At 46.8% G+C, this 21,880-nt stretch overlaps 1 protein-coding gene across 1 annotated transcript in view; it reads left to right on the top strand.

The window, feature by feature from the left end:
- The window catches only part of HBEGF (heparin binding EGF like growth factor), a 421,851-nt gene that overhangs the window by 163,820 nt on the left and 236,151 nt on the right, over positions 1–21,880 (top strand). The window lies entirely within an intron of this gene.

Raw genomic sequence — 21,880 nt, 5'->3', positions numbered from 1 at the left:
CGGAGATTTCAGGGACAAACCCGTAGCCCGGAGAAGGTGATGCCAAACCTGAAGTCTCCGGGTGAAACCCGGAGAGGTGGCAACCCCGTCTGTTTTATGCAGTGTGGCAGTCTCAGTACCTGGGACTGAATAAACCAGGCATAGCCTGTTTAAAGGAACAGCACGTGACGCCTCGTCATTTAACCTACCCTAAAAGACCGTGTACTAACAGTCCCGGACAGGCGGCGGAGCCCCGGAGTAAGCCGTTTGTCACAATATGCACACACACACACACACACACACACACACACACACACACACACACACACACACACACACACACACACACACACACACACACACACACACACACACACAGTATATACATATATACACTCAAACATACAGTATATACATATATATACACACACACACACACACACACACACACACACACACACACACACACACACACACACAGTATATACATATATACACACACACAGTATATACATATTGTGACATAGTCCAAAGATGTTAGGCAGCTTTCTGCCCCATTTTAGGTCAGAAAGTGCAGGAATAGTTAAAAATGATCCGTTCCACAGCTTCCCATTAACTAATAAGGCAGCTGGATGGAAAATCCAGACCACAGATTACAATGGCTCTAGTTCTCCCTCACCTGCTCTTCTAATCACATGCACAGGTATTTAGAGCAGAGAGGTTTTGCATTTCACTCTCTCTCCTTAGAGCCTGGAGGCTGGGGGTATCGCTGCTCCCCGGAATCCAGTTCGGGGTGGACGGCCCCTCCAAGTATCACAGTACCAGAGGATTTGCCTGGACACTTGGGACAGTGTTCCCACCACGAACAGATAAGACAAAACAAATGTTTATTGCTGTTGCTAAAAGACTGTGCTGTATCTAGTGACCCTAAATGAGAGGGCATTGTTTTAAGCTGGGGAACCAGGTTAGTTGGCCCAGTTAGTTCGCAGTTAGAGGCTGATTCTGATGTGTAGTTAGTACCCTGAAAGGGATAGGATTTCTTTATATGATTTGGTTTTTATTTCTTAAAAGTGACACTGTGTGAAGTGCTATGACACTTATATAAGTGAACCACTGAATGAAAATGTCTGAGTGCCTCTTGCCTACACATGTTAAAGCTGCAGTCCCTTACTTGGATGAAAATAAAGCAGGCAGAAGCCTGAGTTAAGCAATATAATACTTTGCATGATCCTGTTTGTTGTATAATTAACCCTAGAAGACTGTGTCGGGAAGAACCCAGACAGACGTCAGCGCTAAAAAAGAGGGGCGTTTGTCACATATGGTGGAGAATGCGGGTCGACACTAAAGTCTGTGGGTTTGCAAATAAATGCGGGGGTTTAAAATGGCCGCCCAGCTGAAGTAAAATACAGATGCTATGAATGAAGTCTGTCCCACTGTGTATATCAGTTGTGCTTCTAGCATACACAGAGAATGTGCGAAGTGTGGATGCAATAGCACCCTGAACCCAAACAGAAAACCAAAATGTTTTGCTGAAGAAAAAAAAAATTGCATCTAGCAAGTGCTGTTTGTAAAGCTAATGCCTTTTGCTGAAGTGAGTGAATTTGCAGCTAGCAAGTGCTGTATGTAAGTTGCTTAAGTGAGTGAAATTGCAGCTAGCAAATTGTCCCTGCCGGGTTTCTAAAATGGCCGACATGAAATGTTTGTTTTGTAATGTACATTATCATGAAAAACAATGTCCCTTCAGGCCATATGATGATGATGACGACGACTCGTATGTGGCCCCTGGAGAAGAGCCGTACCCACAGATGAATTTAGTATGCTGGGCCTGTCATAAAGTTGGTCACATGGAAGATATGTGCCCCAAAATTTTCAAAGACAAACAGCTGCAAAAGCAAGCAACGCCCTATGAGTGCAAGCAAGATGTGGAAGCTGATACCAGTGAGTGTGTACCCAGTACCACTGATATCTCTGGAGCTAATAAAGCAAAAAGAAAGAAGAAAAAAAAGAAAACTGTTCCTCAAGTCACAGGGGAAGTGACCGAGCCTCTTGAACCTGCGCTGTCAGGACATGCGTCAGAAAGTCGCCGAGATGTGCTGCAGACCGGAGTGACCGGCAGAATTGTCACGGGAACAGTGGCAAAGGAAAAGGAGGAACAAAGGGAAGCTGAATACTTGAACCAGGATAAAGAGGCTTTGGTTTCTGCACTCCAAGCTGCCCGCCATAATTATGAAGTCCTGTGGCAGGATTTGGTGAAGGAGCGAGAATGTTGGAAGAAGGAGCAAGAATCTAACAATAAGGTGCGAGAAGCGAACGCTGAGTTACAGAGGTGTATACTTCCAGCTTTACAGGAGTACGAGGCTTTGAAGAAAACAGAGTCTCTCTTACGGAGTGAGCTGGAAGAGGTGACGACTAGGCTGGAAAAGGCCAACACCGTAATTGCCACCATGGATGAAAAACAGATTACGTCTGACAAATCGATTGCTATCCTAAAACAGAAATACAGGAAGGCTCTACAAGAGGTTCACGCGCTCAGCACAGAGGTGCAAAACTCACGCCTGGAGGGCCACGGTCTGAACACAGAGCTGGGAATGTTGAAGCAAACCCATGACATTGCCGTAAGTGAGTTAGAGACTGTAAAGCAAGAAAATGAGAGTCTGAAATTGGAAAATTCAGATTTGACTGACCAAGCAGAAAAAGTAAAGAAACAGTTGACTCAGGAAAAATTAGAAGTGCAGGAAGCACTACAGAATGCATTGATGCACACTCAGAGCCAGCACCAGGAAGAAATGGACGCTCTGAGAACAGAATTGTGACATGTATGCACAAAACAGAATTCTCTCGTGGAGGAACTTAACGTTTTGAAAAAGGAGAAAAGCATTAGAATAATTCAGAAGCACTGCAAAGCTCTTATCCAAGGAAGAAGGGAAAGAGAAAATTATCGGCGTAAACGCGCCGCAACTATCATCCTACAGGCTGCCTACAGAGGGATGAAAATTCGTCAGTTCAATCGCCGAATAAAGCAGCCTGTGTTCTTCAATCATTCTACCGTGCCCGCATGGTACAAAACAGATTCCTCATTATGAAAGGAGCAACTATAAAAATCCAGTCTCTGACTAGGATGACACAGAACAGGATTCGCTATCAAACCTTGAGAAATGCGTCACTGGTTATCCAGCGGTACTTCCGCCTGAATAAATGTAGGCCTCAGGAAAGAGAGGCCCAAAACTACATGCCTGCCGACTGCAAAGGTAAAATGCCACAGGGTACAGCTGGAGTTAGTGAGAGCTCCATCAATGTGAAGGTGCTCCAGGTAATCGGTGCTTCATCTTCTAAGTACCATATAATTGCCCCAAAGGGAAAATCCCAAATCTCTGAGAGTGATGGTCGTGAGAAAATGCATGGCAGTAAGAAGTACCATAAAGGTTCAAAGGTTGCAAAGCAAAAGCGACGAAGGTCAACGCGGGCCTTGAATTTTTCCGGATCTCGCCACTCTGGGCCACAATATAAAGACAAAGACTATCCGGCCCCAGAGTTCCGTCAGAAGCTAAAGAAACAGTCCAGTCATTGCAGGTTGCAGCGGGTGTTGAAATGAAGTCAGAAGATGTAATGGACTGGAAGTCAAGAAAAAAAAAAAAAGGAAAAATGTTTGGGAATGACCGATTTTTATGTTATATGAGTGGACTATGTCACTTAACTTTGCAAATAAGCTAGTGTAGTTATGCTATATTAGGCCTCTAGAATAAGCATTTTGTCAATATTACAATGTTATATTGGTTCTCTGTGTTGCAAATGTAGCTAAACTACAAATTAATATACAGGGTTGATGGCCCTTAAGTTTACAAGGCTGTAGTATAAAAAAAAAAAAATATTGGTAGCTTACAATATAGAAAAAAAATGCCCTTTTCGGTTGGTAAATATATAATGAGGTTCATATTCTAGAGTAGAAAAACCCCAGGGAGGTAATAGAAATTGTCTGGTTTTGTGAATATATTTAGTATATCCTGAGTTGTAAGAATTTGTGCTAGACACTTATTTTTCAAAATAGTTCCCTAAGAGAGAGCAACAAAATATGTTTGCCAAGTATAGTCTCTTATGACGAAACCTATTGTCCATAATTGCTGTGGAAAAAGTTCATATTCGTGTCATGTGAATACTTATTATTGTATTGAGGAGTTAGCTCAAGTATTTCAGGTAGGACGCTCACCCCAGTGAGGTCCATGGCCGCTCACCCCAGTAGGTGTGAGCTGAGGAGGGGGATATGTGACATAGTCCAAAGATGTTAGGCAGCTTTCTGCCCCATTTTAGGTCAGAAAGTGCAGGAATAGTAAAAAATGATCCGTTCCACAGCTTCCCATTAACTCAGGCAGCTGGATGGAAAATCCAGACCACAGATTACAATGGCTCTAGTTCTCCCTCACCTGCTCTTCTAATCGCATGCACAGGTATTTAGAGCAGAGAGGTTTTGCATTTCACTCTCTCTCCTTAGAGCCTGGAGGCTGGGGGTATCGCTGCTCCCCGGAATCCAGTTCGGGGTGGACGGCCCCTCCAAGTATCACAGTACCAGAGGATTTGCCTGGACACTTGGGACAGTGTTCCCACCACGAACAGATAAGACAAAACAAATGTTTATTGCTGTTGCTAAAAGACTGTGCTGTATCTAGTGACCCTAAATGAGAGGGCATTGTTTTAAGCTGGGGAACCAGGTTAGTTGGCCCAGTTAGTTCGCAGTTAGAGGCTGATTCTGATGTGTAGTTAGTACCCTGAAAGGGATAGGATTTCTTTATATGATTTGGTTTTTATTTCTTAAAAGTGACACTGTGTGAAGTGCTATGACACTGATATAAGTGAACCACTGAATGAAAATGTCTGAGTGCCTCTTGCCTACACATGTTAAAGCTGCAGTCCCTTACTTGGATGAAAATAAAGCAGGCAGAAGCCTGAGTTAAGCAATATAATACTTTGCATGATCCTGTTTGTTGTATAATTAACCCTAGAAGACTGTGTCGCGAAGAACCCAGACAGACATCAGCGCTACAAAAGAGGGGCGTTTGTCACAATATATACACACACACAGTATAATATATACACACACAAAGTATATACATATATACACACACACAGTATATACATATATATATATATTTTATATATATATATATATATATATATATATATATATATATATATATATATACACACACACACACACACACACACACACACACGCCTCCCCAATACATATTTAAAAAAAGACTTACCTTGTGGATGATCAGGCCGGGTCCAGTAGATGCCGTTAGGGGTGGGGAGGGAAGGGTGATACTGGTAAGGTTGGGGGGGAGGAGGAGGGGGGAGGAGGCGTGAGGAGCCGGCTGCATGAGGCTGGGGAGGGCCGCTGCTGCAGGGGGGAGCACATATTGCAGGGGGTGGCCATATTGCAGGGGGTGGCCATGTTGCAGCCTGCAGGGGGTGGACCGGTGCTGCAGCCGGCTGGGGAGAGCCGCTACTGCAGGGGTTGGCCGCTACTGCAGGGTTTGTCCCGGTCCTGCAGGTGGGGAGGAGAGAGAGAGAGGACCTGTCCCACGAGACTGCTCTCTCACGCGCTGGGCCTCCCTCTCACGCCGGCGCACCGGAAGCTTACCCAACAACTGACTTCCGGCGCTGCCATTAGGGAGACCCGGCACATTTTTTTTTTATTTGTTTAACTGGCGCCCGGCCGCACAGGGGCCCAGGACGCCAGTATCCTTTGTCCACCCTCTCTTGGCGGCCCTGCCTACAGGTAACGTCAGCACCAGTAGTCCCTTCATGCTAGAGGGAACAAGGGTACATTTGGAGGCGCTGCTGAGATTTCAGACCTGGGGTTTGTCACGGTGGACTGACCTGATCAACAATTTTATAATTTGGGGAACTAGATTGAGCACACAAGTTGAGCAAAATAAACTGACATTTATTTCCTTAATAGACAAACACACGACAACCTTAGAATATACTTGACAAAACACTTACTGAGGGAGAGAACGGAATAAAATGTCCAGAGATGAAACACAGTCACCGGAATATTGTCTTTTAAAATGCAGTCCTGTTACAAGGGGTGCAACTTGCCAGCCCAATATATCCTGGTATAGGGCAAAATTTGTTCTGGTCCGTTGGGGTTCGTTAGATAGCCCCCAGCACTAACAAATTCCTGAAGCAGAGTTCTGTCCTTGGTTCCAATGAAATTAACTCGTTGCGTTCTGGAATCGTTGCTGCTGCTCTTATCCGCTCTTAAAAGCGAGGTGGAAATTCAATCACATGGTAAAAGAAAGACAAGACAACAGGGATAGCTCCGGGGGCATGTATATAGGGTGTGAGATCATATCTCCAATATACCCACCATATCCCTTTTGTGGGAATTTCCCACTCACCAATCCCCAACTTGCCCACAGTTTGCAGAGTGGGCACTATAGGTCACTACTCCCCTTTTTCCTGGCGCCTCTCAGGCTAGGAGTTGGTCTCAAGGTGTGAACTAGCCCAGATGGCTAACAGGATCTCCTATTCAGCGAGCATCCCGGCAATTCACACCTTCTGGCTGTGGGGGCTTTCATTTGCAAAACTCCCTAGACTCATAGGCAATGCCTCAACATGGGGTCTATGAAGTCTGCATAAGAAAGTGCCCCCCAGCTCATGGGTGTTAAAACATTTGGTCACTGGGTGCATTACAAAGCCAAGTAGAAAAAATGTATCCTGCTTGTACTTTTAAAACTGCAACCAGAAAGGCACTTTATTAAAAATATATGTTTCACTTATCCTACAATTATATTTCTAATATGTGTGTGCTTGGGGTGTTACTCTGCGGCTGCACAACAAATTTCAGGGTGCTAACCAATTCCATTCCAGAGTTAGGGCTTCTCCTTGAGCCGGCAATGCTGGGCTATGGGCTTCTCACGTCAATTGACTTGCGGTTAACCGTGTACCCACGTCAATTGACCGAGTTCCCACGCCAATTGCATGCCGCCTTTCAAGTTACGCTACTAACCGGGACTGGATACATTGTAACCGGTACTCACTTGAGACTGAGGTGGCTATGCACTAAGCTCCGTTAAGTCACTTTTAGAGCACAGAGTGCTCTTAGAACATGCTTTTGCGCTCAACCCGATGCACTAAGCAACGCAAACAGGCACTTTGCGCTCTAAAAATGACTTTTTTCAGGAATTTTTTCTAAGTCCAACTTTGCTCGTTCGCAACCCTGTTTGCGTTAAATTCTGCCCTTAAGCGGGATGCACTAAGCAACGCAACCTTAGCGTACGCGAAAGTTGTGTTGATCAGAACACGTCAGGTCAGAGTAGACGCAAAGAAATCTGGACTTAGAAAAAATTATTGCTTTTCATCTTTGCATGCGCAAAACCCATATAACAGGCCGGCGGGTGTCCCCGGCTGACCCCGCGGGGGTCCATGTGGGAGCCCGGGGGTCGCGCGGGTGTCCCCGGCTGACCCCATGGGGGTCCGGGGCTCCCCGGCTCACCAAGCGGGGGTCCCCGCGGGAGTCCGGGGGTCCCCGCGGGCCTGCGGTACCAATGTTGCACATCCAAAAATAATAAACAATATCTATAACTAAATACACCCCCCTAACACATACTATACAGTATTGGGCAAAATTACTATTATCCACATATGGATAATAATGCATGTGCCCATTTAAAATACATATAACTTTCAATAAATACAGTAAAAACATATTCCACTTACCTTTTACAGGCACCCACGATGAAGGCCGTCTTCATCCTCATCTTCATCCTGCCCATGCCCCCTCCGATGCTGCAAGACATACACAAGAATAAAAACATCCAATGTAATGTCCCCTAACCCCTTAATCACCATAGCGGTTAATAACCGCTACAGGCATTAAGGGGTTTACCCACCCTCACCCACCACTCGGGAGGCCTACATACCCTACACCACTAACCCCCCACCCCGTGAGGCCTAACCACCCTCACCCACTACCCACAAGGGAGGCCTACCCACATACCCTTGGGGCCAATACCCCCTCCCCCCACCCCCAGTACCCACAATAAAAACAATACACAGCCCCACAATAATCATCATTCTATTTATTAAATACATTACCCACCTCCTGTGCCCCCCCATAATTACATGATTTATTCTTTTACATACAGGGTTCATACCCCAGCCCCATGCGAGTCCCCATTGGGCCCGGCGGGTCACCTGACAGACCTACAGGGTACCAGCATCTTGTTTCATACAGGTTCTGGAGGCCTGTTGGTGGGTCCCGCCAGGTGCCTTGGCCCACCAGGTGGTCTCCGCGGGTCACCGTGGGCCACAATTGGGTCCCCCGGTTGGCCCGCGGATGTCTGGGAGCCCCGGGTCAGACCCATAGGTGTCTGAGGGGCCTCGGGTGGTTCCCGAGTTACAGGCCCTGGTTTGGGCCATCGGTGCCAGTGCGGACGCCATCTTTATAGAGCCCACGTCGAGTCATGGACGCTATAAAGATGGCAGCGACACTGGCACCCGATGCCCCATACCGGGGCCTGTAACTCGGGAAGCAGGGGGTCTCTGAGGCAGAAATCAATGCGGTTCAGCTCCGGGGACCCCCTGCTCCCGCACACTATTATTAAAATGTACATTAATGCAGCTTCATTACCATAGCGGATAGCCGCTACGGTAATGAAATATTGTTTATTGTTATGTGTGTTTTAATACTAGTGTAGGTGTGCAGGGGGTCTCCTGAGCTGAACCGCATTGGTTTCAGGTCCGAGGACCCCCTAATTCAGGAGATACAGGCCCCTTTTATGGGGTGCCGGTATCCCCTGCAGAATTTAAATGTCCCGGTCACGTGACGCGGTAGCTTTAAAGTGCAGGGGATACCGGCACCCCATGAAGGGGCCTATATCTCCTGAAGTAGGGGTCCTCGGACCTGAAACCAATGCGGTTCAGCTCCGGAGAATCCCTGCTCATGTACACTATTATTAAAATGTATTTATTGGAGGCGCATGCGCGGCAGGAGCAGAGATGGCAGCCTAACCTGAACGCTCCGAGCCCCGCCGGCATTAAAACCACACAGCGCACCGCAAAACTCAACCAATTAAAAAAAAAACTACAGGAGCTGTTGGCCCTACACATCAGGCATACGGACATATGGCGGCCACAAGGAAAAAATCTAAGCAGAAAGTGGACGTGCGCACATATTTTGTGGGAGCAAAGAAAGTGCAGGAGACAGATAGCATGGCGGCATCTGATTCCGACTCCGCTCAGGAGCCAGACCTGACAGCGGTAAGCCAGACGGGAGCCATGAAAAAAGAGATAGCCAAACTCCTTACAGATTTAAAAACCTTCTTTCGTGGGGAGGTGGACACTTTGCGTAAAGACATACTCAGCATTGGAACACGCACCAACGACCTGGAGGAGAAAATGGAGGAAGCTGCCCGCTGTCAAACAGAGACAGACTCCAGAGTTACCGCCCTGGAAAGGAAAGTGGCAGACCTGGAGGAACGCAACGAGGACAGCGAGAACAGAGACAGGCGAAACAACCTGAGGATCCGGGGGATACCTGAGGAGATTTTAGACCCTGAGCTCCTCATCAACCGCTGGATGTCATCTATAATGCCAGGAAAAACTGAAGCAGAACTAGTCATGGACAGATGCCATAGGGCACTGAGGGCACGACCACTTCCCAATAATCCTCCCAGGGACATAATCATGAAATTGCACCACTTCACAACAAAAGCGGAAATATGCAAAATTACAAGAGCCACCCCCATAATAAAATTTGAAGACATAGAGATGGCCGTTTACCAGGATATCTCACCGATCACGCTAGCAAGACGACAGGCCCTCCAGCCGATCACCAGGCTGCTCAGGGAAAAAAATGTCCGATATCGCTGGGCTTTTCCCTTCGCCCTGATTGTGCTGCAAAATGGCAGGTCACACGCCATCAAACACATCGCAGATGGTCCTGAGTTCCTCACAAGACTGGGCCTCCCTAATACCTTACCGCAGCCTGAAGCCATGGACGGTCGTCTACCCCGCCGAACCGAATGGGAGAAAGTGAGACAGCCACCAAAACAAAGACACGCTAAAGCGGGCCCCTCAGGATCTGGATGAAGGCCTCACGAGACGGTCCACAGTTACTCCAGAATAGCCAGTTATTGTTGTTCACCGGTTTAAACTACACTGTCTACCCTAACACGCTGCGGTCCCATGCAAGAAAGACGCTACAACGCCGCCCCTCGGAGATTCTCTACCCTACTGAGCCGACAAAACCGACAAGGGAGGGGGGGGAGATTAAGTAAAGAAAAGACGCGGCAAAAGTTCTTCCCTCTCTTTTTTCTTTCTATCTCGCTCTCCACTTACCAAAATGGCCTCACAAGACGACGGGCGGGAGAATCCGAAAAAGAAGCGCCAATTCAGAATGGCGGAGGACGATCTGGCGCGCACTCGAGCTGAGACGGAGGACTCCGCCCCCGAGAAACACCAGCCTCCTCTGCTACCACCAGCAAGATATGCGTGCGACACGCAGAGGACGTCGAGAGACAAACTCTCGCGAGCACTCGACACCAAGACTCTGACGTCAGTGAAAGCGTCCAAGTACAAGGGCAAGAACAGCGCCAGGCTGAGAGGCGACGACAGCTACCGGAAGATACACAAAGAGGACCAGAGCTCCCCAGAGGGGTCCGCGCATTCCCCTACTGGGGAGAAAAGCTAAGAATAGCACACAGCCGCAGGGTAGTCACCTAAAGACTTCACCATTGAAAGGTTTAAACTAACCAAAGTTTTCTGTTTCAGAGACACAAGTTGAGTTGCAGTTGAGTTCTGTTATAAGTGCATACGCGCTGTTTAATAAAAATTAACGTGTTCGCTGCCGGCGGGGGGGCGGACATCTGCCCTACCTGTTGCCTGTTTGCATGTACCTCTCTGGTTGGACGGTGGCCTTAAGCCACGGCCTAACCAAAGACCTGGGCTTCCGCGACTTCAGTGTCCTCCCACAGCCCTATTTGGGGCACTGGGACGCGCTGGACTCGGAAAAGTGTCCCCGGGCAGCAAACCATGGGTCTTCTCAGACCAAAGTGGTTTTCCTTGTTAATATAACAAGGCTATATGTTCCCTGTCACTCCCCTATGTGTTTCCCTCCCCCCCATCCAGGTATCCCTAGTAGAGACGACTGGGCAACAAAAGGCCTGCAGCTCTATCTCCAACACCCTCCGCAACAACATGAACCGGGTAAGCAGAGAGCACTTGACATCCATGAGAACTCACAACACACACAAAGATGGCTTTAACGTTCATCTCCCAAAATGTAAAGGGATTTAACTCCCCCCGAAAGCGCAGGATAGCTTTCGCTGACTTCAAACGCAAAAACACTGATGTTCTCTTCCTGCAAGAAACACACTACTGTCTTAAAAACAACCCAAAATTCATAGACAAACACTTCAGAAAATTCTACCTAGCCTCAGCCAAGGATAAAAAAAAGGGGGTAGCCATCTTGATCCACAATAGAGTCCCATATGTGCCAGAAAAAATAAAACGTGACCCTGCAGGGAGATATATCATACTAGTAGGCACAATGCAGCAAACCCGGGTTACCTTAGCGTGTGTGTACGCCCCCTGCGATAACAATCCCCAGTTCTTTACAGAATTCTTTCTGAAACTACAAAAATGGGCAAGTGGCAACGTGATATTAGCAGGGGATTTTAACAAAGCCCTCGAACCTCGTATTGATAGATCTCCGAGACAGGAGAAAGGGAAACAGGCAGGAACCAAAGAGCTACTAGAAGGGCTACGAAGGGGAGGCCTGGTGGACATATGGCGAGAACAACACCCTGGCGAACACACATATACATTCTATTCGCACCCACACGACAGCTACAGCAGACTTGACCACTTCTTTGTATCGGGTAGAATGGTCCCACAAATCTCCAATACTCTGATTCATGACATTACATGGTCGGATCATGCATCGATCGAGCTACGATGCACACAAATTAGGCAGGTTAGCCCAGGAGCAAACTGGAAACTAAACGAATCCCTTATTAAAATACCGGAATTGGCACAGACAGTTAAAGACGAGATCAGGAATTTTTTTATTACAAACACAGGCACTGTGGATTCCCACACTACACTGTGGGAGGCTCACAAGGCCACAATAAGAGGAACTTTGATTAGCCTCGCAGCAAGACGCAAAAGACAAAGGGAGGCGAAATTGACACAACTATATAAGAGGTTACATGAGCTCTCTGCACTACATAGCCGATCAGGCGGAGAGGACATCCTTAAGGAGTTGAAAGATGTAAGAATTGAGCTTAATCTCCTCCTCACATCCCAGGCCGAGAGAGATATCAGTTGGACTAAGCGGAAATTCTTTGAAAAAGCCAATAAGCCGGACACTATGTTAGCAAACAGGATCCGTAATAGGCAGCCGAGTTATAACATACAAAACATAAAAACAAAAACAGGAGAGTTGACCTCCAACCCCAAACGCATAGTGGAAGAGTTTAGGCTTTATTATGAACAGCTATATAATGGGGAGAAAGTATCACAAAACCCAAAAACAAAAAAACTTTTACAGTCCTTCCTAGACGAAGCGGCCTTACCAGAGGTGAGCAGGCTGGAGAATGAGGCAGTTCAATCTGACTTCACGTTAGAAGAACTGACAGCGGTAATCAAACATCTCAAACCCTCTAAGGCCCCAGGCCCAGACGGGTTTTCAAACCTATATTACAAGAAATTTATAGGGGTGCTAGCGCCACACATGCTCAAATTATTCAATGGAGTTCTAGCGGGAGAACCCTTCTCGGACCAGATGCTTCAGGCGTCGATATCCATAATTTATAAAAAGGACAAAGATCCTACAAATTGCCAAAGCTACAGGCCAATATCCTTAATCAATTCGGACGTAAAAATTTACTCCAAATTATTGGCCAATAGATTGAGTACGATCCTGCCACGGCTTATACACCCAGACCAAGTTGGCTTCATTAGAGACAGACAAGCGGCCGATAATACAAGAAAGATAATTGATATTATTAACTACATTAACGCCAACGGGATCCATGGAGTGATTCTAAGCTTAGACGCAGAAAAGGCCTTTGACAGGATCGACTGGCCATATATGGAGTCCACGCTTGAGGCATTCGGGTTCGAGAACAAAATTATAAGGGCAATAAAAGCATTATACACTACCCCGACCGCCAGGGTGTTACATCAAGGCTTCCCATCAGATCTGTTTAAAATTAAAAGCGGTACCAGACAGGGATGCCCACTTTCTCCCCTGTTGTTCGCCCTATGCATGGAACCGCTGGCAGCACACATGCGGCGCAATCCAGATATTACGGGAGTGCAAATAGGTTCCCAAGAGCATAAAATCGCGCTATATGCAGATGATATTATATTATCTTTGACAAAACCGCTCACCGCATTACCCAATTTGTTCGCTCTACTGGATAAATTTGGCAGAATCTCCGGATTTAAGATCAATCAATCAAAATCGGAGGCGCTGAGTCTAAATATCCCAAAGGCGACAGAGAAACTAATCGAGATAAATTTTCAGTTTAAATGGCAGACCAGAGCTATAAAATACTTGGGAATTTTTCTAACCAAACATAGCCATAATCTCTACCAGGAGAATTACCCGAGACTTATAAAAACCCTCATAAAGGAACTCAAAGACTGGTCTGCATATGGGATATCCTGGATTGGTAAAATCTTTTGCGTAAAAATGAACCTCCTCCCCAGGATACTATACTTGTTCCAAACTCTTCCGATACCCGTAGTAAGATCAGATATTATAGAACTGCAGAAAGCAGTCACAAACTTCATTTGGAAAAACAAAAAACCACGGGTAAAAAGGTCAATCATGCAAAGGCCTAAGGAAACTGGGGGACTGGCAGTGCCGTGCTTGATGGCTTACTACAAAGCTGCCCAACTATGCCAAATTACACAATGGCACGGGGTTCCGGAGCAAAGGCAATGGGTGGCACTGGAGAGAGAGGCTTGCGCCCCGCTGAAACTGAAAGACCTTATATGGTACCCTAAATCCAGACTAAAAGATCTCAAGAACCCGCTTCCCTCAGTGCTGAGCTCTCTCTCGGTCTGGGAGACGGTTAAACATAGTCACTCACTAACCTCAAAACACACCCTAATGACTCCCCTTTATGGAAATCCGGATTTTGCTCCGGGGTTAACCGACAGAAATTTCACACTCTGGCAAAAAGGGGGATTAAGCAGACTAAAGGACCTGGAGGGTAGAGACACAATCAAAACATTCGCTAATCTACAGTCAGAAACGGACATACCTAATACAGAATTTCTTAGATACCTCCAGGTCCGGGCATTCTATACCAAACACCCAAATAGACCACCCCTAACCAATTTTGAAAAGCTCTGTGATCGGGGAACCGATACACGGGGACTCATATCTGCTCTGTACAAAGTGGTGGCCAACACAGACTCCGGTGACGCACACAGACCAAGCTTCATGACACAATGGGAGACTGATCTGAATGGACCGCTAGAAGACAAAGACTGGGAAGCGATTTTTAAAGCTGCGGCTAGCAGTTCGATCTGTACGACGCTGAAGGAGAACTCATATAAAGTATTATTACGGTGGTACCTCACCCCAGTTAGACTGGCAAAATTTGTCGCGGGCGCTTCCCCGCTCTGTCCTAGGAAGTGCGGGGAACAGGGAGATCTGGTACACATGCTGTGGTCTTGTCCGCGAATCATTCCCGTTTGGACTCAAATTAGAGATTGGCTACAAAGGGTTTTCTTGGGCCTCAAAATTCGACTAGATCCTTGGGTTTTCCTACTAGGTAAGCCCACAGAAGAGGTGTCTAGATCGGGAAACAAACTTATAGCACATTTTGCTACGGCAATGAGGTGCGAGACCGCAGCACTGTGGAATCAGGATGCAATTCCATCAATAGATAAAATTCGGAATAGAATCTGGTTCGCTTGCCAGATGGAAAAGTTGACAAATCTAGTCAACGACACTGGCCCAAATTTCCAAAAAGTCTGGTCATTATGGCTGGCACAGACCGATATCCCAGGGATGAGCAATGCCGCCATCTGGCTTTGATAGTGGCAGGTGGGTTCTCCTTCGACGGCGGAACAGACATAAGAGAGATAGAACAATAGAGAACCTGACGGACAGGACCAGTTAAGGAGAAATATCCCTTTCCCTGATTATTAAACTAGGTGGGACGTTGGACGAGATAGTAAAGAACACGCAGAAAAGAGCCAGGCCTACGGGAATACGCGGAAAAGTCTATACTCCACCCAGTCCCCTATGCCCTTCCCCCTAACCCCCCCTTACCACCCCCTTTCAAGTCTCCCCCCCCATGTTTGTTTTGATGTTGTATGTCACAATGAAAAACAAGTGACATTACTGTGATACTGGTATGTACTATCATTGAAAAACCCAATAAAAGAAAGTTATAAAAAAAAAAAAAAAAAATGTATTTATTTAGTGTACGATCGCCTGTAACAGCCTTGCATGGAGATACAGAATCTCCATGCAAATGTTACAAGCGGCTTTTTTTCCTATCAGCTAGCGTACGTAAAGGTTAAGAACGCTAGCAGGGGGGAAAAGCAACTCTTACGCTGTGGGTGTTTTGAGCTATTTTGAGCAGGTACGTTAAAAAATGGCTTCAAGGCCTTAGTGAATCGCGTCCCCGGCTTCACTTTTTAACGAATCTGCTTTTTTGCCAAATCAGAACGCAAAGCCATTGAGCTTAGTGCATAGCCCCCTGAAACCGCAACACTTTGATTCAATTGATCTCGTGGTTGCGAGTTCAAGCCTCAGTAATGGATTCCCATTTTACTCAACGGAACGAAGAGACTGCGCCACGCTTCTCCAATTAGCTTGCGGCTTGGCTCGCGCAGCGGCATCTTGTGTCCAAACACTAGTAATGCAGGTATACAATGCAATACATTACCGCAGGCCTATACAATCCTGCAAAACGGGGACAATAAGGTACAGAGGGTAAAATGGTACATGTATAGTGCATATAAAATTAACCCCTTTATCCTCAATACGAAATAGGGTTAACCAGCCGAGCATTTTGCCTGTATTAATGCGCTGATTAACCCCATTTTTATTACAGGGCACCCTGCTGAAAAATATATCTAAAATAAGTTTGCTCAGTCTAGAACCATGTGTATACCGTCCCGCCAGAGCGTCCGCGAGTGGGACCTGAGGTGCCGCACGCCTCCGCGCCACGTGGTCTCTGTTAGTCATGTCCCGGTCTCCCTGCCTCTGCCCAGATTGCAACTTGCTCTGAGACAGATACCAGGGTTCTCCAAAAGCCTGTGTGATGCCAAATGGGACACTGACAGGGGGGATAACGCCCCGCAGTTCTTATAACTCCCCGATGCCCCGCCTGGCGGAAGTCCACTTATCTTCCCTAGAACGAGTACAAGGGTAGGAGCCAGCCAAGCGGTCCCTAGCAAAGGGGAGTGTCAGGCGCCCCTAGCCGTCTTTCCCCCAGGGAGCGATACTGGTAGCCGCCGGTCTGTTCTAAGCCCCCACTTTGCCTGCAGATCAGGTGATGCTCCGTTATTTCGGGAGACCATGCAACAGCTTACTGAAAAGATAGGTCAGCTGGCTCCAACCCCGGGCCTACCACAACTAGTTGAGGCCTTAAACCAATCGTCCCAGTCCCGACAACACCGCAAACTTAAGACTTTCTCGGGAACCCGGCCTACGCCCCTCGGTGAGGCAGAATTTGAAGAGTGGAAGGATCATGTGGAGCAAGTACTCCCGGAATGGACCTGCTCCGGCGCAGTAAAGCAGCAGAGAATCGAGTGTCTGCGGCCGCCGGCCGCCCATATTGTACAGTTCTACCGAGATGACCAACCCAGAGCGGATTATCAAGCAATACTACACGCCCTCACCAAAGCCTACGGTACTCCGGTGTGTCTTCTCTTTGATGGTGAAGTTTCACACTCTTGCTCAAGCCGAGGGCGAGGAAGTATCTGAATTCCTCTGACGGATCCACAATTTAACCTAATAATATCTACAAACCATACCGTGATAGTGAAAAAAAGGAAAATCCAAATTGAATGTTCCACTCAAACAAAAAATCCAGAGAGAAATATAGTCCCAATAGAAGATCCAGGGAGCGTCTTTGCAGCTTTAAGGGGAGTGGTATAGCCAACCACTATGAACAAAAAACAAACAAAAGTGCAAGCTCCATAGCACGTAACTGAGTAAAAAATAAGGTACATTTATTTAAAAAATCAGCAACCCATAAGAATGTGCACTTACAGGATTTCAAACAGAACCATTCGTGGGAGAGAAATCTCTATTGTGGTCATCTGCGGTGGTACGGTGTGACGTCATCGCGTTTGTGTTGGTGTATTTGGAGTCCCTGGCTTTCCTGCGCTCCGGCTGGCGGTAATTTCAAGTGTTAGCAATCATTGTATGAGGGAGCAAAGGACGTGCAGGCATTGGATGCCTTTATATCTTGCTGCCAATTCATGGTGAACCTAGGCTGTTTACATCCACTCTGCAAACCTGGGACTCACCCTACCACCGCAGATGACCACAATAGAGATTTCTCTCCCACGAATGGTTCTGTTTGAAATCCTGTAAGTGCACATTCTTATGGGTTGCTGATTTTTTAAATAAATGTACCTTATTTTTTACTCAGTTACGTGCTATGGGGCTTGCGCTTTTGTTTGTTTGTTTATATATATATATATATATATATATATATATATATATAATGTGTGTGTGTGTGTGTGTGTGTGTGTGTGTGTGTGTGTGTGTGTGTGTGTATATATACAGGGCTCGACAAACTAGGGAAAAATCCACTCGCCCCCCCCCCCCCCAAAAAAACTCCCTCAACCACCACCTCACGACTCTTATCTGCGACGGGGTCCGTTGGCATGGTGTGGCGAACTCCGTCTTCTCCCATGCAAATTGTACTCTTTCCCCTACTGGTCCTGAAAAAATGGCCAGGGCAACGGGACATCAAGACTGTGGAGATAAGGGGTTAATCAGGCCATTTCACAAAGGTGTTATACCCGGCTGATTAACCCTAAATTGCATTAGGACTGAAGGTGTTAACTGTATGTGCACCACACTGATATGTTTTCCCCTACACCATCTTTATTGTCCCAATTTTGCAGCTCAATCCCTAGCTGCAGTAATAGAAGTGTATGTGAACTGTGCCAATTGGATTTGCGACACAAGGGGGAGCTGTGAGCGCTAGACCAAGCGCTGATTGAAAGGAGGAAAGTAAATTGACGTGAGAAGTTGGTGAAACCGCAAACCACATCATAGCCCGTTCAATTAAATAAGCTAACTCGCGATAGGAGTGAGCTAGCTCTCTAATTTTAGGGGTGCAGCTGGGAATAAAGAAACCATACACACACATATAAAGTTTATAGGAGTGGCATAAGCAGAACATACTTTATTAATAAACTGTATTATTCTGATGGATTTACTGTCGCAGCCCCTTTTATTCTCCAACATCTCCGATTTTTTTCGGGGATTTTTTCCGAATGCCACGCATTTCTCCGCACTTAACCGCACTTCACCGCGTTCATGCCGCATTCATGCAGAGACAGCACTAATAAAATGCACTAGGATAAAGCGGCCGCGGCTAAAATACCGGAACATACTGCAACAAATACTGCATCTGCCCACGGTTTTCAGAGTTGCACCGATACGGCCGCACAAGTATAAAGGCGGCCGCCACTGTAAAGACAGGAGGTTTTTTCTGTCAGCCTGGGAATAAATCCTTTAACATGTAAGTATGTTAAGGATGAATGAACTGAGGGATTTCTCAACTCCGTACTTCAAAGGCACCCTGCAGAGTGGGTGCTTCAATGTCTATGAGAAGTCTGGAGTTGAAAAGCCTCAGCAATCCTAGGTGTTAGGATGGCCGGGATATTGTAAGTGCCAGATACCGGAGTAAAGTATGGGTACTTCACACTTGGTGGCCAAACCCCAGACTCAGTGTCGCCAGGTAAGGGGAGGGTCCCGGTATGCTAAGGCGCCTAGGTGTGAAGTTAGCGCCTGCTCTGTGCAAACCGGGACGCAACTTCTGCCCTTTCTGCAAAATACTGGCATGTCGGGGATAGGTGGGAGAAATGTTCCCATGGGCGGGATGTTTTATAAATGTAAGGTACAGGACCCCCAACCCTATAAAAATGCCTGCTTATCAGTCCCTAGGAGATTCACCCGATTTAACAACGATTTGACCAAGTTCCAGCATCAGCGGTTTCGGAGTGTGAGGGATTAATAATATCGTAACCAAGGATCATCCCCCTCTTCTGGAATTCGTTAGAGCTAAGGGTTCCCGAACAAACCCTGTAAGAACAAACTTTTGCCTGTTGGCGGAAATATAGGGATGGCAACTTGTGCTCCTAGCAGGAATTGCTACACGGGTCCTTTCGCGTACCCACTTGCATGCGTACAGGGGTGCCCAGAGACTTTGTTTCGTTCCAAGAACAATTGATTTTGTTCTCCCATCCCTGTAAGTGTTTTATTAAGGGTATATTGTGAAGATTTGTGTGTTTGTCTGAAATGATATAAATTACAATTTATTTTACTCAACTTGTGTGCTGAGTGCAGAATCCCGGTATTAATTTGTGCATAAGTCTTGGTCTCCCGTGACAATGACATCACCCAACGTGGCGCCACAGCAAAATTTGCCATGGCAACACAGCGAAATTTGACGTTGCGCGACAATGTTTTCAGAACCTGCAGGGGAAAGAATACAATTTGCAGGGGAGTAGACGGAGATCGCCGCCAGACCCCGCCGCAGGTAAGCATTCGACAGCGGCCAAAATGCACTCGCCCGTGTATATGAGGCACAGGCAGGGGAGACTTTTGCTGCTGTGTGTAGGAACTTTCCTCTGCCCCCTCTAGTCAGCTGCTTAATGGCGACGCACTGATAATTAATGTCCAGCTCATTTTACTAGGTATTAGCATAGGAGAGGAGTGGGCCAGTATTTATCAGTGAGCTGTCAGTCATTCAGCAGCTGAGGGAGCCACAATGTACACCAGCAAAATCTCTGTTCCCTCTGTATTGGGTAGAGAGGAAGAGTGGGCAGCTGGGGCAGCCAGCGGATGAGGTTCACAGATGCGGTCCTCGGGTGACCTGTTTTCTACCAATGCTCTATAAGTTACGTAGAGGGAGACAAAATTCTCAGTAAAAAATGGTGGCACAGCTCTGCTCTACAGTATGTGAAGCAAATGAAATGCTGGAAAATTAAGCAGAGAGAAAAAAAAACAGCACTAAACTATGATACAAAACAAAAATAAACAAACTAACACCTAACAGGCTAAGGGAAATATGACAGAAATAATCATTTGGAACAGTGGCAAAAATATCAAAATGTTACCATTTCAAATAATCCACTGGAAAAACAGGAGATATTTTCCTGCTAACAAAGCTTCCAGTCTCAGTTCCTAAGCAAAATTACTCTCACCAATCCACAGTTTTCCAAAACAACCCCAGCTGGGGCTACAACGTAACTCAGAATGATAATAATAAGAATGTATCTGTTTTCGTCACTCTAAGGCTGCGCTTATAGTGCCAGCGACAGCGACGCAACGTAGTGGCAATACAAATGCATTGCCGATGTCGTGTGCGCTTACAGTAAGCGTGACGCAACGGAACAACAGATTGGTCATGATTGCTTGAAGTCATCTCTATTTCATTTTCCAGCGACTGTCGCCGTCGCGTCGCCGGCACTAAAGGCGTAGCCTAAAGATAATCAAATGTATTTATGATGTAAAACTAGCCATAACTTTGGGTTGCAATGTTAACTATGAAATCTGTATGTATATACATATACACATGTGCCAAAGTAGGTGTATATTAGAGGCGCTAACACCCTTAAAGTGCTTCCTAATCAAACAGTAATTCAGTGACTTATGGTGATAATATAAGTGCAAAATAATATGCAAGTGCATAAAACAATATTAAAGTGTCAACCCCCTGCTTCTACCCTTTGGTGGGGTTGTCTTCACTCTTCCCTTATACATATACACATACATACACAGGAGTGAGCAAACTTTTTATGCCGAGCCCCCCTTTTCATCCATGAAATTTCTCGGGCCCCCCCAGCCTGATGTAATCAAAATCAAATGACGTCAGCGCACGTGAGCTGGTTCAGCCAATGAGGGCGAACCAGCTTTGTGACGCGTCCGCCACGCGCCTTCAATCTCCTGCAGCCAAGTTCACAAATCGCTTGGGCAGTAGGCGTGCGTGCAGGTAATATTGGATCATTGTTTATTTTATTGTTTGCTGGCATCTGGTAATATGTTTTTTTCTGGTGCACAAAGGCAATCCATTTCAGGGGGCGTTCATCCACCTCTTTGCTACCTCACTTCCCTCTCCCCCCCTACCTCCTACCTACCAGTATTATGTATTATTTATTTATTCCCGTTTTAAATGTTACCCAGGGATCAGGGCTCCCCATAACCAAACTCAAGGGGGTACTGATGGAGCTGCCCTGCTGATCAATACTCCCAAGTGATCCCCCCTGACCCAAAGAATTACCCTCAGCCCCCCAAAACTCATCCTCCTCCCAAGCCCCTCAATTCTGCCATCTCTGCCTTACCTTCATCCCTCCGTTTAGCTGGGGGGTGGGGGAGCGCTTCGTTGATCTCTTCCTGGTCCTGCTGGAGCTCCCTGGGGATAAGTGATCATGAGGCAGGAGCCTGCTCCGGCTCCTCCTGGTGCTGAAAGGCCCTGCTACCAGTGGGTGTGCAGCTCATTGGTCTGAAAGGGGAACCACCTCCTCCCCCGCCAGAACTTCCCTCCCCTCTCCCCCCCCCCCCCCAGCAGCAGCAGACACAGCAAAGCGTGCAGCTGCAGCTGGAACATCAATCACTCTGCGGTGACGGCCAGACATGCAGCGCGTTTGATGTCACTGCGCTGGGGCGTGCTCCTCC

This window comes from Ascaphus truei, chromosome 5 (assembly GCF_040206685.1).
Source record: "Ascaphus truei isolate aAscTru1 chromosome 5, aAscTru1.hap1, whole genome shotgun sequence".
In the NCBI taxonomy this organism is placed as follows: domain Eukaryota; kingdom Metazoa; phylum Chordata; class Amphibia; order Anura; family Ascaphidae; genus Ascaphus; species Ascaphus truei.
The sequence above is the reverse complement of the archived record's forward strand: the minus strand, read 5'-3'. Positions and strand labels throughout refer to the sequence as shown.